The following is a 16,830-nucleotide window of genomic DNA, read 5'->3' as shown; positions in this document are numbered from 1 at the left end:
TGCCAAGCGGAAATAGAGCCAATTGGTGGATCACGATCAAGCTGCTGGTGGATGAAACAAGGTGCTGGTGGATCCCGATCTGGATGTACTAGCTGTACGAGACACAAAAGTAGACGGTGAAGGGGGGACCCGAGGCATGATGCTAAGGCTTACGGCGCGTTACTACGCCATTGTAAGCCATGCAGTAGGAACGTCTGCAGGCTGTGTCTTGTTTATCAAGAAGTTACCGGGTCTTGCAGGGCAAAACATCTTCTCATGTCCGTCTGGTAGATTAATTTCTTGTGATCTTGTTTTAAGTTAACATCAGTGGCCCATTGTGTTTATGCTGCATCAAGTTCTTGTGAGGAACGCACGCTATTTTTTCGAAGTTACAAGATCTCTTAAGTTTGGATAGGCAGCTTGTATTAATTGGTGATTTTAACTGCGTCCTTAATGCGCGAGACCGATCAAACGGACGCGTTATGAGCGACAACAGTAGCAGGGTGCTAGCCGATATAATTACAGAATATGATTTAGAAGAGGTGAGTGGCTGTATGGAGGGGACGCGAGAAGTGCGTTTCACACATTTTCAGGGTAATAGCCACGCTCGCCTAGACCGCATTTACGTGTCTATTGAAATAATCACGCACTGTAAGACCTATGCTGTCTATCCCATTTCCTTCAGCAATCATTGTTTAGTTAAGTGTGATATGGGAGAAAAAAAGTGGAAGTTTTTCGTGGGATGCGTGGAAGATGAATTCCAATTTAAGAACCGACGAATGTTTTTTGAATCAGGTACTGAACTGCATCAAAGACATCAAAACCAATGGTGAAGTTAAACTTGCAGGACAATGGGAAGAGTTCAAGCAGCGTATAAAAATAAAAGCCATCGATCGTTCTTGTGCAATGAGTTATCAAAAGAGAAAGAAAGGAAAGAACTGAGAACTACCTTCGAAAGGTTAATAGACTTGGAGTGTCAAGAGCCGGGAGCGTTTAAAAGTGACATACGCAATATTAAGCAGAAACTTGAATTGCATGACGAGGAACGCTATCGCGGTGCACTCGTTCACGCTAGGGCTGAGGCTTAGCTGTTGGAGAGACGCCCACCAAAGAGCGTTAGGATTGGAAAAAGCGAACGCTCGAAGGAATCCCATTGAAAAAATCCGGCAGATACCACGCACTGTGGGAATCGATGTAATGCGAAGCAGCCAGCAAAGAGCTGCATACATCGACTTGTTTGTCTTTCAGGCAAATGAAGTCATTCATGCCATGGCATCTAGTTCACCATATATCGTATGTTTGCCATGCACGCATGCATGCACAACCTGGTATATACCATGCTAGGGAAACGTATATTCTGGTATATACAATGTCTTATATGTTCATCACGCACTCGTGTCATGCCATACCAATTTTGGCATATATCCAGGTAACAAAACGGCGCAGAGCCACTCACGCCAAAGCAAGTCCGCTTTAACCGAGGACGCTTGTGTGCCGTGTAACATCGGCGAACCGTGGTTGGCGCTAACCGCGGTTCAATGCGGTTAACCGTGGTTGGTCGTAACTGCGGTTAACTTGCCTGTGTAACAAGGGTATGAAAAATTAGGCACGTCACAGCGTACAGACCAATCGCATTGACAAATATAGACTACAAGATTGTAATGAAAATTTTGGCGGCTAGACTTCCGTCAGTAATAAAAGATATTGTCGGTCCACACCAAACGTGCGGAATCAAATGTCGTTCCATAGTAACAAATATTCATAGATTGCGGTTATTCTGGAGTGTGTTGACATGATTCAAGCTCGTGTAGCCGTACTCCAGCTGCATCTGGAGAAGGCGTTTGATTGTGGCGCCCATGTTATTTTGTTTGCAGTATTGGAACACATTAATGTTGGTAAAATTATTGCTGACGGTGTCGCCCTGGCATATAGGATCGGTAGTACATGACTAATAATCAACAAGACACTGGGCCATTAAAATTGAGCGTTCCGTTTGTCAAGGCTGCCCTGTCAGTCCACTGTTGTTTAGCATCTACATCGAAACATTGTCTGTCAATACTCCAGAACAATGTTGTTAGTGGGTTTCAGTTACAATGGTCAGAGGTAAAACTACTCGCGTATGCTGATGATGTTGCGATATGTAGTACTTCTATGAAGGCATTGAAGAATCACTAAAAGTTCCTAAAACCTTCGCTGAAATTACAGGAAAGTCACATAAACTGGGGAAAGTGCCTAGGGTTTTGGCATGGCACGTGGCCTTCAACGCCTGATTTTTTTGCTAACATTAAGTGGACCAAAACGCCAGTAAAGTATCTTGCAGTTCCGCTGAAGTTATACAAAAGTACTGATAAGTGTTTGGCAGCAGCAAACAAAAGAAATGAGTGAGAAAGCGAGTGAGTGGAGGACAAATTATCTGTATGTTTGCTAGGGCTACCGTATGCAACTGGTTTTTTTTTTGTCTAAGCTATGGTACGTGATGCAAGTGATGTACTTTTCAAGGGTCAACGTGCAGAAAATGCGTAGGGTTCATTCTAAAATAACAGGGCGTGCAAACACGGACACAAGAAAGAAGTCAGGACACCACAAACGCCTGACTTCTTTCTTGTGTCCGTGTTTGCACGCCCTGTCTTTTTAGAATGAATACTTACCAACTAGCTCAGCTCTCTGTTATTCTAATGCATAGGGTGTTTGCGACATTTGTGTGGGGGTCCAACTGGGAAAGGTGCAGTCGTACAAACTTGTTCAGACGGGTAAAGAGTGGCGGCCTTGGACTGGCACATCTGTTCATAAAACAGTTGGTAAATACGTTTTTCTTTTTCCGTGAGGCAAGCCACCCCTTCCTGTTAACAGTGCGCCAAATAAGACTTGGTCGACTGTTGCTAGAGTTTGTTGTCAGCACTCAAGAGATGAAAGTTGCAGTACAAGGCTATGTGAAGGAAGTTGTGGCAAGTGTGCGTTTTTCGAGCGTCCGCTTTTCAACCTAGTACCTTTTTTCTGTTGGAAAGAAAAATCTTTATAAGGATGTACGTTACCTTGTGCTGCCCATCCCAATGTACACAGCGCTATATGCTGCTGGCAAGGGTCAGAATGTACTTAAGCGAGTTAAAAAGATGGAAGTAGCTCAAAATGCAAAATCTTTCTTCTTGAAATTGCACAGAGGAACACTACCAGTAAAAAACTTTTTAGAGGAGCGAAGTTTCTATATGCCACGGGGGAAATTGCACAGAGGAACACTACCAGTAAAAAACTTTTTAGAGGAGCGAGGTTTCTATGTGCCACGGGGCTCCGACTGCTTAATTTGTAACCAACCTGAAACAATTGACCACGTCTTTCTGCACTGTTTAGAGGGGGTGTACTTTTGGGACGTGTTGCAGAGGACAATACAAAAAGAATTTTCGTTAGACCCTCATGGAATTCGGTATTCAGCAATAGACAATGAGGACGGACTACCTTTTGACCTAATCATGATGATTCGCTTGCACAGTATATGGTGCTCACGAATGGCTGGATTTTACTGTGACCCGGACAGAAGACCGGCAAGACAGTATTTTCAAGAAAGTATGCCCCAATTTCTCGAGGTAGAAAAAACAAAAGAATGCGTTCCTTCATGGTTGGCTAGGGCACAACCCCTGCTTAATATGAAAGAATTTTAAATCACAATGTTGGTTATCCAGTGGTTGACGGTAGATGCGTGCCTACCTGTTTGTGGTGTCTTGTAACATAATTCTGTTGTCCCCGTTTATGTGGTGTACAACCGGAAATAAAGGAAAAAAAAGGCCGTGGCGCAGGCACTGGATAGCGTGCCCGGCATCTGTTGTTGCTGACCGAGCGGTCGTGGGTTCGATGCCCGTTGACGGAGCTTTTTTTGCCTCTGATCGTGTAAATTTTTTCGACTTCATTTCCGTGACGGAAATACGTCACTGAAGTCTTGGTGGACCCCGGCATAAAACACTGTCTTGTTAAAAAAAAATTGGCCGCGCATCTGCGATCTGCGTGCTTCTTGCAAATGTCGTCGAAAGATGATAGTCTTCTGCCGGCTGTACTACGAGTCCTGGTGTCATCTGCGGCCATCCGCGATGCTGTTCTCGTACCAATTTTTTCATCAAGCGGCCATTTATGGCTTGCCTTGCCTCAGACAGCGCATCCTCTATGTTGAATCGGCTGCATCTGGCTGCCAGCCAGATGCGGCCGATTCAACATAGAGGATGCGCTGTCTGGCATTGATAAAATAGAGGAGGCGCTGCGTGAGATACGGACGCCATCTGGCAGTGGCGTCGGGAAACATGAGCTTGTGCGGAACCCAGGGAAACTGCCAGGTGGCAGCACCATATCGTCAGCAAAAGGCTTCTTCTTGCATAGCGTCGCATTTTCAGCGCAGCCTAAGAAACACTAGGATCTTTAGAATTACGCACATATGTATTTTCTGTAAATTAACACACCACCTAACACTTACGTATTGATGTTGCGCCTCAGATATGCGTAATATTTGCTTTTCGATCGACAATGCTCAAAATAATGAACGCAGCTACCAGTTCAAGATGGCTGGGCGTTCAGCAAGTGCTTAAACTTTGGCCGGGTGACTGAATCGTGTGACAGACAGACAGACAGAAAGACAGGCCAAAACTTCTGCGTTCAAGTATCCCAAGAAAGACTATCGTCTTTTAAAAATAGGTGCGGCATGCTGCGTGGTGTTGAAACGGCGTCTCGGGCCTAGTTCTCCTCGCGCCCGCTCTGGAGCCACTGCTCCGGACGGCCGTTCATGGAGAAGGGCTTCCACAGATGCATTGGTACACGCGACAGTGACTCTAATCAAGCCGTAAATAACGCATTTTATAGTTGCAAATTACAGGTTGAATACCAAAGCCATTAGAAGTGCCGATTACCCCACATATGTGAACAGTTTGCCCTAGGAGTGCCAATCATTTGTAGAGTGGGCCTCAATATTCCCCATGAAGGCTGCCCGCTTGACTCAGCTGAAATTAAAAGTGCGCTATTACGAATAATCGTGAGTTAAAAGACATCCCTTCATTTCATCTCTATCGGCCTACAATTGTTTCAACTGTTCTTTTTGACGAGCAACTTACTTTTTCAATCTGTTCACTGCTTTGTTTGGCTGTTCCAGGAGATGCGCAACATCAAATGTGGTTATTGCGGCGCGCCGCCGTTAGTGTTTTCTTGTAATTCGAAGAGGGAATCTGGAAATAAAATACAGCACTTCGCCGGAGGAGCTCTTCTCGATGTGTCCATGTAATGAACTGTCCATTTCAGCGGCCATTGAATAGCGGGAGCTCGGCGAGAAGCGCGCCCTCTGTTTCCGGTTCTTCTTCTGCAGCGCCATCATGACATCACAAAGCTTTCAAACACTCTCGAGACAAATGATAGGGACGGAATGCGCTTCAATGCAACGAACGCAGCCCTCAGAGATCCGATTTTCGGTGCACATGGCTTTTGATCGTGTTAGCCATCGATTTAGGTTTAATGCGGCCGCTTATCTAACGCAGCTGTAAGGTCGGTACGCATTCCCTGCATCGTTCTCAAACATCTGGGACACATTCATATGCAAATTCAGACTTGAAAAGTTCCTGTTGTGCATTTCGTTCACTCTCTTCCTACGCTAGGAATGTGCTGGTGGGTTTGGTGCGGAGACGTGGTCAAGAGCGAGGTGACAACACGGCTCACCGCTTTTTCGAATCACTGAACGTGCTCTGCCGAAATGGACTCTGGACATCTCCTTTGGGTGAACGCATCGAGAACAGCTCTCCTAAAGTTGCAGTATCTTTTTCTTCTCCAGAAATATCACGAGTATTGCCTGACCTTAACGCTGCCGCGTCCTCCAGCATTAAAGGGCGACGACCCAACTCACTGGTTAGCATATTCTTGGAGTCTTGGACCTAGTACAATGTGCATAAATAAATAAAATAGATAAGTAACATATATATCTCGGTGCGTTAGTACACTTTTAGATGCGAAGCAGCTTATGAACGAGGCCTGTCCCCCCGGCGTGACCAGTGCGCCGTGTGCCACTAGATGTATGAAGAAAGAAGAGTGCCACGCCCGCTTCTTCTTTTATTTTGATGTGTTCGAGTTTGACCAGCAAGGACAGTTATCAACGCTCGACGCTGGCCGCGAAGCGGTGTTCGAGAAGCTTCACGATTTTAGTAGATCGCTTTGTTAAGATTGCGCGTCGCACGCGAATGTTCCAGCTTTGTCGAGAGATAACGCCACCACCAGCGATATTGCTGGAAAGTTCCATAGCGCCTGTATAAAAGCCGACGCGCTTGACCGCTTGTCAGTTGATCGACGGACGACGCCCTGTTCACCGCTATCATTGTACAGCGTGTATTGTTGTAGTTCTAGTTCTCAGTTTCTCGGCCACAAGTTCGGCCAAATAAACAATTTCATCTCGGACGTGCTGCCTGTTGTCTTCGTCGACGTCACGACCACGTGACATCTGGTGGAGGTGCTGCTGCTTCCATGATCCGGACGCCCCCGCGAAGCGCTGACTCAAGCCCAAGCCGCGAGGAGGACGACGGCAAAGAAAACCCGGATCGTCGAGCAAGCCGCAGGCAACAAGGTCTACCGCCAGAGCACGGGCCTCTACCTGAAAAGACCCGGCAAACAAAGATCCTGACCTCGACCACAGCAACCATGACAGACGCTATGCCGCCCGCACCGATCCTTCTCCGGACGCCCAAGGAGCCGCCAACTTTCCGCGGATCGTCGTTCGAAGACCCGGAAAGCTGGCTCGAAGCCTACGACCGAATCACCGTTTTTAATGCCTGGACCAGCGAAGACAAGCTACGGCATGTCTATTTCGCTTTGGAAGACGCCGCTCGGACCTGGTTCGAGAACCAAGAGCGAAGCCTGACAACGTGGGGCATTTTTCGCGACAGGTTCCTCACCACATTCACGAGCGTCGTCCGCAAAGAGAGGGCTGAGGCTCTGCTCGAGACCCGCGTGCAGATGCCGAACGAAAACGTGGCGCTCTTCACGGAAGAGATGACCAGGCTGTTTCGCCACGCAGACCCTACCATGCCCGAAGAAAGAAAAGTTCGCCTTCTCATGCGAGGAGTTAAGCAGGAGCTCTTCGCTGGGCTCATGCGGAACCCACCCAAGACAGTCCAGGAATTTGTTTCCGAGGCCACAACCATCGAGAAGACGCTGGAAATGCGAACCCGACAGTACAATCGCCGCGCATTCCAAGACAGCGCAGCAGTTCATGCCCTCGGCTCCGACGACTTGCGCGAAACGATCTGAGCCATCGTGCGAGAGGAGCTGCGAAAGCTTGCACCTTTTGCACAGCCCGAAGTGACGTCGATTGCGGACGTTGTACGCGAGGAAATCCAACAGTCACTGGGTGTTCCTCAGCCGGCACCGCCGCAGCTGCAAGCAATGAGCTATGCTGCTGCAGCCCGACGTAACGCCCCCCCTCCTCGCCCACGTCAAGACGCCGCGCCGCACCAGCAGTTCCGCCGCCAGGCACCACCGCCGCCACCACCGACGTCATACCGCCCGCCAGCCGGTCAGCGATACACGCCGAGGAAGACCGACGTTTGGCGCGCCCCCGACCATCGTCCACTCTGCTACCACTGCGGAGAAGCCGGCCACACCTACCGCCGCTGCCATTATCGACAGATCGGACTGCGTGGGTTCGCCGTCGACGCGCCGCGTCCACAGCAGGGTGAACGACCACGTGACATCGCCGACTATCTGGCAGGAGCGCAGTGGACCCCCCGAGGACCTTCCCGATCGCCGTCGCCAGGCCGCTACGCCTCTCCCCAACATCGACCATACACTGGCCCAACCCGGGGCCGGTCACCTAGCCCGCATCCGGAAAACTAAGGGCAGCAACCGATGTAGGTGCGGTTGCTGTACGACGAAATACCGAAGACCCTCCGCCGCCGACGCCGCCGACGCCGCCGCCACGACGAAGGCTTCAGGACACGACGCGAACCCCTGACGACGAAACCTCGCGGACCGAAGTAGACCTGACGACGCAACGTGGAAACAGCGGAACAAACCGACGTAGCCGTGACCCGACGCCACGACCTAACTGCAACGCAAGACGACGAACTAGCGACCTCGACGTTCTTATCGACGGCCACAGCGTCACAGCCCTCGTCGACACCGGAGCCGACTATTCTGTCATCAGTGGACCGTTCGCCACGAAGCTGAAGAAAGTTAGGACAGCCTGGGAAGGCCCCGAAATCCGGACAGCTGGAGGTCACCTCGTAACGCCGGAGGGAATCTGCACAGCGAGACTCACCATTAACAACCGGATTTATCCCGCGAACTTATCCCGCCGCGTTGCTCGAGAGATGTCATCCTTGGTATGGACTTCTTAGGCCTTCATGGTGCAATCATCGACCTGAGGTCTAAGTCAATAACACTGTCCACGGAAAAGGCACTACCGCCGCACACTCCGCCAAGAAAGCACGCCTTGAATGTGCTGGAAGTCCAGGTCACCATTCCCCCTCGCTCCAGCGTCATTTCCGTCGGCACTCAGAAATCAGCAGACCTCGAAGGCGTTGTTGAAGGCGACCAGCACCACTTGATTAACCGCAAGATTTGCGTCGCAAGAGGAGTAGCAGAGCTGCGGGCAGGGAAAGCAACAGTTATGCTCACGAATTTCAGCAACGAGTACAAGCACGTGAGCAAAGGCACGACGGTCGCCTACATCGAAGAAATCGTAGAAGCGAGCAATGCTTTCGGCCTCACCGATTCTCCCAAGCCTACTCCGACGAATAAAGCGCCGCCACCAGCTTTCGACATCAATCCCAGCCTTCAGAAGCACAAACAAGAACAGCTCAAAACCCTGCTCTTGCAATACAAGGACTGCTTTTCGTCGTCGTCAAGAATTAGGCAGACTCCCGTGGCAAAACATCGCATCATAACAGAGGAAAGCGCCAGACCACTCCGTCAGAGCCCGTACAGAGTTTCGACGCGAGAACGCGAGGCCGTGAAGAAACAGGTCGACGAAATGCTACGCGACGACATCATCCAGCCGTCGAAGAGTCCGTGGGCATCCCCGGTGGTGCTAGTGAAGAAGAAGGATGGGACTCTACGTTTTTGCGTGGATTATCGTCGCCTGAACAAAGTCACGAAGAAGGACGTGTATCGCCTTCCCCGGATAGACGACACCCTGGATCGATTACACAACGCAAAGTACTTTTCGTCGATGGACCTCAAGACGGGTACTGGCAAATAGAAGTCGACGAGAGAGACCGAGAAAAGACTGCTTTTATAACACCAGACGGCCTGTTCGAGTTCAAGGTCATGCCATTTGGTCTTTGCTCGGCACCTGCGACTTTTCAACGGGTTATGGATACAGTACTGGCCGGCTTGAAGTGGCAGACGTGCCTCGTGTACTTGGACGACGTCGTTGTGTTTTCCTCAAACTTCGACGAACACCTTCGGCGCCTTGAAGTTGTACTTCAAGCAATCAAGACCTCCGGACTCACCTTGAAGCCTGAAAAGTGCCGCTTCGCGTACGAGGAGCTCTTGTTCTTGGGTCACGTGATCAGCAAGGATGGTGTTCGCCCGGACCCGCGGAAAACAGCTGCCATCGCTGACTTCCCGAGGCCCACCGACAAGAGGGCCGTACGCCGTTTTCTCGGCTTGTGCGCCTATTACAGACGTTTCGTCAAGGAATTTTCACGGATCGCCGAGCCACTGACGCAACTCACGAAGGCCGACGTCGAATTTAGGTGGGAAACGTCGCAAGTTCAAGCATTTCAAGAATTGAAACGACGCCTGCAGACGCCTCCCATACTTGCGCATTTCGACGAATACGCCGATACGGAAATCCACACCGACGCAAGCAGCGTAGGACTCGGCGCCGTCCTTGTGCAAAAGACCGACGGATTCGAAAGGGTCATCAGTTATGCTAGCCGGTCGCTATCAAAGGCAGAAATCAACTACTCCACAACAGAAAAGGAGTGCCTGGCCATCATCTGGGCTACATCGAAGTTTCGCCCCTACCTCTACGGCCGGCCCTTCAAAGTTGTGAGCGACCACCACGCCTTGTGTTGGCTAGCTAACTTGAAGGACCCTTCAGGTCGCCTCGCACGGTGGAGCCTACGACTTCAAGAATTTGACATAACCGTCGTTTACAAGTCCGGAAGAAAACACTCCGACGCTGACTGCCTGTCCCGCGCCCCCGTCGACCCACCGCCGCAGGACGACATGGAGGATGACTTCTTCTTGGGAACCATAAGTGCCGAAGACTTCGCCGAACGACAGCGAGCGGACCCAGAACTCATGGGCCTTGTGGAATACCTCGAGGGCAGGACCACCGTTGTTCCCAAGGTATTCACGCGAGGACTGACGTCGTTTTTCTTGCGCAACGGTGTTCTCCTTAAGAAGAACTTCTCGCCGCTTCGAGCCGATTCCCTTCTCGTAGTGCCCTCTACATTGAGACCAGAGGTCCTCCAGGCTCTGCATGACGACCCGACGTCTGGACACCTGGGTGTTTCTCGGACGCTCGCAAGAACACAGGAAAAGTACTACTGGCCGCGCCTTGTCGCCGACGTAACTCGCTACGTGAAGACCTGCCGGGACTGTCAGCGACGCAAGACACCGCCGACTAGGCCAGCCGGACTTCTGCAGCCTATCGAGCCACCTCGACGGCCGTTCCAGCAAATTGGGATGGACTTACTGGGGCCGTTCCCGACGTCCAATACCGGAAACAAATGGATCGTCGTAGCTACCGACTACCTCACCCGCTACGCCGAGACAAGGGCCCTACCCAGAGGCAGTGCCGCCGAGGTAGCGAAGTTCTTCGTTGAGAACATCCTCCTGCGTCATGGCGCCCCAGAGGTCCTCATCACCGATAGAGGTACGGCGTTTACTGCTGACCTAACTCAGGCAATACTGAGATACAGCCAAACAAGCCACCGCCGGACCACAGCGTACCACCCACAGACCAATGCCCTCACCGAGCGGCTAAACAAGACCATCGCCGACATGCTGGCCATGTATGTCGACGTCGAACACAAGACGTGGGATGCCATCCTTCCGTATGTGACCTTCGCATACAACACGGCCATGCAAGAAACGACGCAAATGACGCCGTACAAGCTGGTCTACGGAAGGAGCCCGGCAACGACGCTCGACGCCATGCTACCAACCGCCACCGACGAAGACGATCTCGACGTTGCCGCCTATTTGCAACGCGCCGAAGAAGCTCGACAGCTCGCCCGCCTGCGCATCAAGAACCAGCAGAGGGTCGACAGCCGTCACTATAATCTTCGACGACGCCCCATGGAATACCAACCCGGTGATTGTGTGTGGGTCTGGACGCCGATACGCCGACGTGGGCTCAGTGAAAAACTTCTTCGGCGATACTTCGGCCCATACAAGGTGCTTCGACGCCTCGGCGCTCTTGACTACGAGGTCATCCCGGACGGTATTACGAACTCCCAGCGACGCCGCGCACGACCTGAAGTCGTCCATGTCGTGCGCCTTAAGCCGTTTTTTGCGCGTTAGCGAACCTGGGGACTCTACTTTTTCCTTTGTTATTGTAATTTATTTGTGTATGCACTTGTTTTTTTTTTCCTTTCCATGTTCTGTTGCAAGCATCGGGACGATGCTTTTTCAGAGGGGGGCAATGCCACGCCCGCTTCTTCTTTTATTTTGATGTGTTCGAGTTTGACCAGCAAGGACAGTTATCAACGCTCGACGCTGGCCGCGAAGCGGTGTTCGAGAAGCTTCACGATTTTAGTAGATCGCTTTGTTAAGATTGCGCGTCGCACGCGAATGTTCCAGCTTTGTCGATTATTAACGCCACCACCAGCGATATTGCTGGAAAGTTCCATAGCGCCTGTATAAAAGCCGACGCGCTTGACCGCTTGTCAGTTGATCGACAGACGACGCCCTGTTCGCCGCTATCATTGTACAGCGTGTATTGCTGTAGTTTAGTTCTCAGTTTCTCGGCCACAAGTTCGGCCAAATAAACAGTTTCATCTCGGACGTGCTGCCTGTTGTCTTCGTCGACGTCACGACCACGTGACAAGAGAACGAAGTTTTCGCACGAGCGGAGAGCTCGCGCGTGGTGTGCAGAAAGAATATTTGTCTGACAGGTGGACGTGCGATAGAGCGCTCGATCCACTGCGGCGCGTGCTCTGGTATAAATCATGCAAGGTATACCCCATAAATCGTGCAAGGTACCCACTTCGCCATAAATCATCGTCATTCATGCAAGGTATCCACTACGCCATAAATCATGCAAGGTACCCAATACGCCATAAATCATCGTCATTCATGCAAGGTACCCACTACGCCATAAATAATGCAAGGTACCCCTAGATGCGAAGCAGCTTATGAACGAGGCCTGTCTCCCCGGCGTCGCGTCGACGTAGCCAGTGCCCCAGACGATCCGGCGCGGCGTGTGTCGCACAAAAACAGTCGATGAGCGTCTTCCTTAATATAAAACTGTTTATTTTATGTACACGGGAACAAGAGAAACAAAAAGGCGCTTTTAAACTGCTTTCAACGAGGAATATAAAGGGGCTGGGCAGCGTTCAATAGAAAGACCCAGCCTGTCGTCTTTTCCTCTGATTGCAACCGCCCCAAAAATCCCAGGTGCCTCTTCGCGCTCATGTACGCGCCCTCCCTCCCCCTCCTCTCTCCCGATTCGCCGCCCCTCGGTCCATAAATCTGTCAACCCGAACAGAGTCGTCAGCTACAGAGCTCTGTTCTGGAGCAGCCGCGTTGGTCGCCTCTTCTGAATTTGAAAGGAAACAGCGGCGATAACGGAGGGGGGAAAAGAAAGGGAGACAAAGAAACGCAAAGTTACAACACTGCCCCGCCGAATGAGCCTGCTCATTCTACAGTTCGGACATTTCCAGAGGGTACAGTCGCTGAACGGGGCGCCTTACACGCTTGCCCTGCGGCGTCCTGACTTCACAGGATCGTATTGCCCCGTCTCGACCGGGAAACAGCGAAACAATGACACCGGCATTCCACAGTAGTCGCGGGAGATTCTGTACGAGCACCACGTCGCCGACCCACGGCTCCCTCCCCTTTGCCTGCTTCGTTGCATACGCCGAGCGGAGCTGTTTCAGATATTCGCTGTGCCAGACCTGCCAGAATGCGTTGAGTGTTTGCTTTCTGTTTTTCCACAGCATTCGCAAAGAACTCGCGTCCGGTTCGAGCGCTCGGTTACCAATGGCTGGCAAAACAGTTAGCCGCTTCCCGGTCAGGAAGCTGGCCGGTGTAAGGGGGGGGGGGCGTCGTTGGGGTCGTCGTGCACGTGGGTGAGGGGCCTAGAATTTATGACCGCTTCAACTTCTGTTAGGACGGTCCACAGCTCAGTGAAGCCGAGACATCGGCGTCCGATTACTTTCTTGAGCGCCGTTTTCACACTGCGAACCAGTCGTTCATAGAAGCCTCCCCACCATGGGGCGTGCTCGACAATGAATCTCCACTCTATGTTGGAACGGGCGAAACAAGCCAAAGTGTCAGGGTGCCGCAGGGTCTTCCAAAGAACGGCTAGTTCTTTCGACGCGCGTTTGAAGGCCAGGGCATTATCTGAGTGAACTATTTTGCACAGCCCTCTACGCGCCAAAAACCGACGGAAAGCCCACAAGAAACTCTCCGTAGTCATGTCCGGCACGAGTTGAAGATGAACTGCTCTAGTCACCGCGCACGTGAAGAGTACAATGTACGCCTTCACTTGCACCGCCCTCTCCTTGACATAGAGGGGGCCGGCAAAGTCAACACCGATCACTTCGAAGGGGTCAGCCTGAGTCGTTCGATCAGGTGGAAGAAGACCCGTCGACGGCTCGATGTTAGTAGCACTGCACCGCCTACACACCACACACGCACGCACAACACTTTTCACAATCTGACGTCCACGAAGGATCCAATACCTATCACGCAACTGCACTAGAGTATCTGACGCCTGCGTGGAGAAGTTGATGATGAGTGCGCTGCACAATAAGCACTGTGTATCTGTGTTGCCCCGGCAGTAAAACAGGGTGTCGCTCGTTATGTGTCACATTCTGCGAACAAAGACGTCCTCGTATCCGAAGCAGGCCATCTCTGTCTGTCCACAGCGTGAAGTCTTTCAGCAGAGAGTTGCTTGGCAGCATGGATCCATTTGCTGTGCTCCGAAGTTCGTTGGAAAAGGCAGAGTTTTGCGCTTTCTTTAGCCAAAGAATGTGAGCGCGCTCGATCTCCTCGACTGTTAATGGACCGCATGTCTCGATTCTCGAACGCAGATTCTTCACAAACCGCAGAACCCACGCGGTCACCCGATCCACTCTAGTTGCAGATCTAAACCTGGCAAGGTCAAGCAATTCGTCCTCGTCGTTGACCGCACTATTCAGCACCTGCACCTCTTTTTTCTGCTCCAACTCCTCAGGCGCGAAGCTTCCAGATTGATGTTCGATAGGCCACGCGGCCTGTCCTTGCGTCATCCACAGTGGACCGTTCCACCACCAGTGGCTCGACTTAAGTTGACCAGCTGTTAGTCCGCGGGTCATCAGGTCCGCTGGATTCATTTTTCCAGGGCAGTGCCGCCACGCCGCTCTGTCGGTGTTCTGTTGAATCTCGGTGACGCGGTTTCGGACGAACTCTTTCCATCTCGATGCATCCCCTCGGATCCAGCTCAGCGCAATCATGGAGGCCGTCCAAAAATGAGCTTCGTGAAATTCGATCTTCAGATTACTGGTCACAAACTGAAAAAGCCTTGAGGCGAGCAAGGTGGCCATTAATTCCAGTCGCGCCAATGTGACAGTTTTCACGGGAGCTACCCTGCACTTCGAAATGACGAGGCTGGATGTGCGCCGTCCGGTTGTGCTCTCACTGCACAAGTACACCACAGCTCCGTAAGCCTTCGTGCTTGCGTCAGCAAACACGGTCAGCGTCCTGGGCTCTGGGGTTCCCTCAATTTCAGAATCGTAAGCTCTGTTCATCTTGATTGTTTGCAGTACGGGAAGCTCCTCGCACCACTTAGTCAAATTCGGTAGCACGTCATCAGGTAAAGACCGGTCCCATTTGATGTTCTGCTCCCAATCTCCTGAAACATACATTTCGCCCTTATCGTGTACGGTGACAGGAATCCAAGAGGACCGTACAGCCTCGCCGTCGTTTGCAAGACAAAACGCTTAGTGTTTATCCTTGCTTTCGCGAAGTCGATGACAGCGTCAGGAGCAAAGGTGAGGACATCCTCGTTCGCTTGCCATGTAAGGCCAAGAACCTTTAGGAGATTTGCTGGTTGCCCAAGGGGTTTTTCGGGAATGTCATCATTACTGAATAGCTCCATCATTTCTTTGCTATTTGATCCCCATTTGTGCAAACTCATCGATGCAGCAAGGAAAATGTCTTTCGTTTCCTCGCAAATTTTTTACCGCCTGCTCGACAGTCTCAGCTCCACAGATCAGCTAGGTCATCTACATAAATGCTGTTCTTTAGGAGGTCAGCCGTTTCGGGGTAATCCTGTTTCATTTTTTCCAAGTGATACTGTAGAGTGGCCGCCAAGAGGAATGGACTCGATGTTATTCCGAATGGGACTCTAGCCATTCTGAATGTTTGAACCTCTGGCAGAGGGTTTCCCTGCTCGGGACTGCTGGCGTACCACAAGAACCGCAAGGCATCCCTGTGCTCCGGAGCCACACTCAGCTGCAAAAACGCTTTCTTGATATCGGCGACCAGCGCTATGCGATGACATCGAAAGTTGAGCAATAGCCTCACGAGGTCGGGATTTAGATTTGGGCCACTTTCCAAATTTTTGTATAGTGACCTTGCGTCGACACCGTGTGACGAGGCATCAAACACGATCCTCAAGTTTGTGCTGCTCCGCTGTCGAAGAACTGGCTGATGGGGCATTTAATAAATGGGATGACCATCGCTGACTGACTCATCCGCAGCTGGCTCTGCTATTCCCTCGGCCAGCAACCGTCGCATTTCAGCGTCGTACTCGCCCATAAGGCCGGGTGGCTTAGGAAGCCTCTTGCTCAAAAGGCGGAACCGTCTTTCTGCCACGGAGCAATTATTTGATAACTCCACATTCTCTTTCCATGGAAGCTTAACTTCATATCGCCCGTCAACCATCTTAATGTCTTTGGTAAAGCCCTCCATCAAGTGCATATCTGGGGACTCTGTCGGTTTATCAGACACGCCAATGCCCTCAAGCTCCCAGAATAGTCGGAGGATGGGCTCCGTTTGCTGGTCAGCCACCGAAGCTCTTAATACGACTGCTTGGGCACAGTTAACTGCCTTGCAGTTCGACACGGTTGGCCCCTGCACCGCCCAGCCAAAGACAGTTTCGTTTCGATGGCTGTCAATTTGCTGCTCAGTTTTTTCGTTCTTCTTGTCAGGCATTCCCAAAAGTTATTGGAACCGATGAGCACGTCGACTGTGACGTCTTGCTCCATCGGATCATCGCCTAGGGGCAGTGACAGTTCACGCAGTGTCGCCTTCATTTGCTCGTCGGGGCAAGGGATGATTTGCTCGCATATTGATGGCACCTCTAGAGCATCAAATACGTACTCCTCTTTAGTAGCATCATTTGGAAGGACACGTACTTCTACTTTGCGGTAACTGTCCTGTTTTTGTTGTCCCCCAAAAACACCAATGGTGACAACTTCTGTTCCAAGGAGCCTGCAACCAAGCTTTCGCGAGCACTCTTCGGTAATAAACGTTCTTTGGCTGCCGCTGTCAAGAAGGATCCGCGAAACTTTCTTCGTTTTCTTTCCCTTATTCCATGCTGCGACAGTTGGCATCAATACCGTTTGAGTTGTGTCAATAACGTCCGCTTCTGATGCGTGCAGGCTCACATGCTCATTTGCTATACTCTTGGCATTCGTGTCCTTCTGGGCATTTGCAAATGCGGGATTGCACATTGAC

The sequence above is a fragment of the Rhipicephalus sanguineus genome, chromosome 7, assembly GCF_013339695.2.
Source record: "Rhipicephalus sanguineus isolate Rsan-2018 chromosome 7, BIME_Rsan_1.4, whole genome shotgun sequence".
NCBI classification, from domain to species: Eukaryota; Metazoa; Arthropoda; class Arachnida; order Ixodida; family Ixodidae; genus Rhipicephalus; species Rhipicephalus sanguineus.
This window is presented reverse-complemented; position numbering follows the sequence as displayed.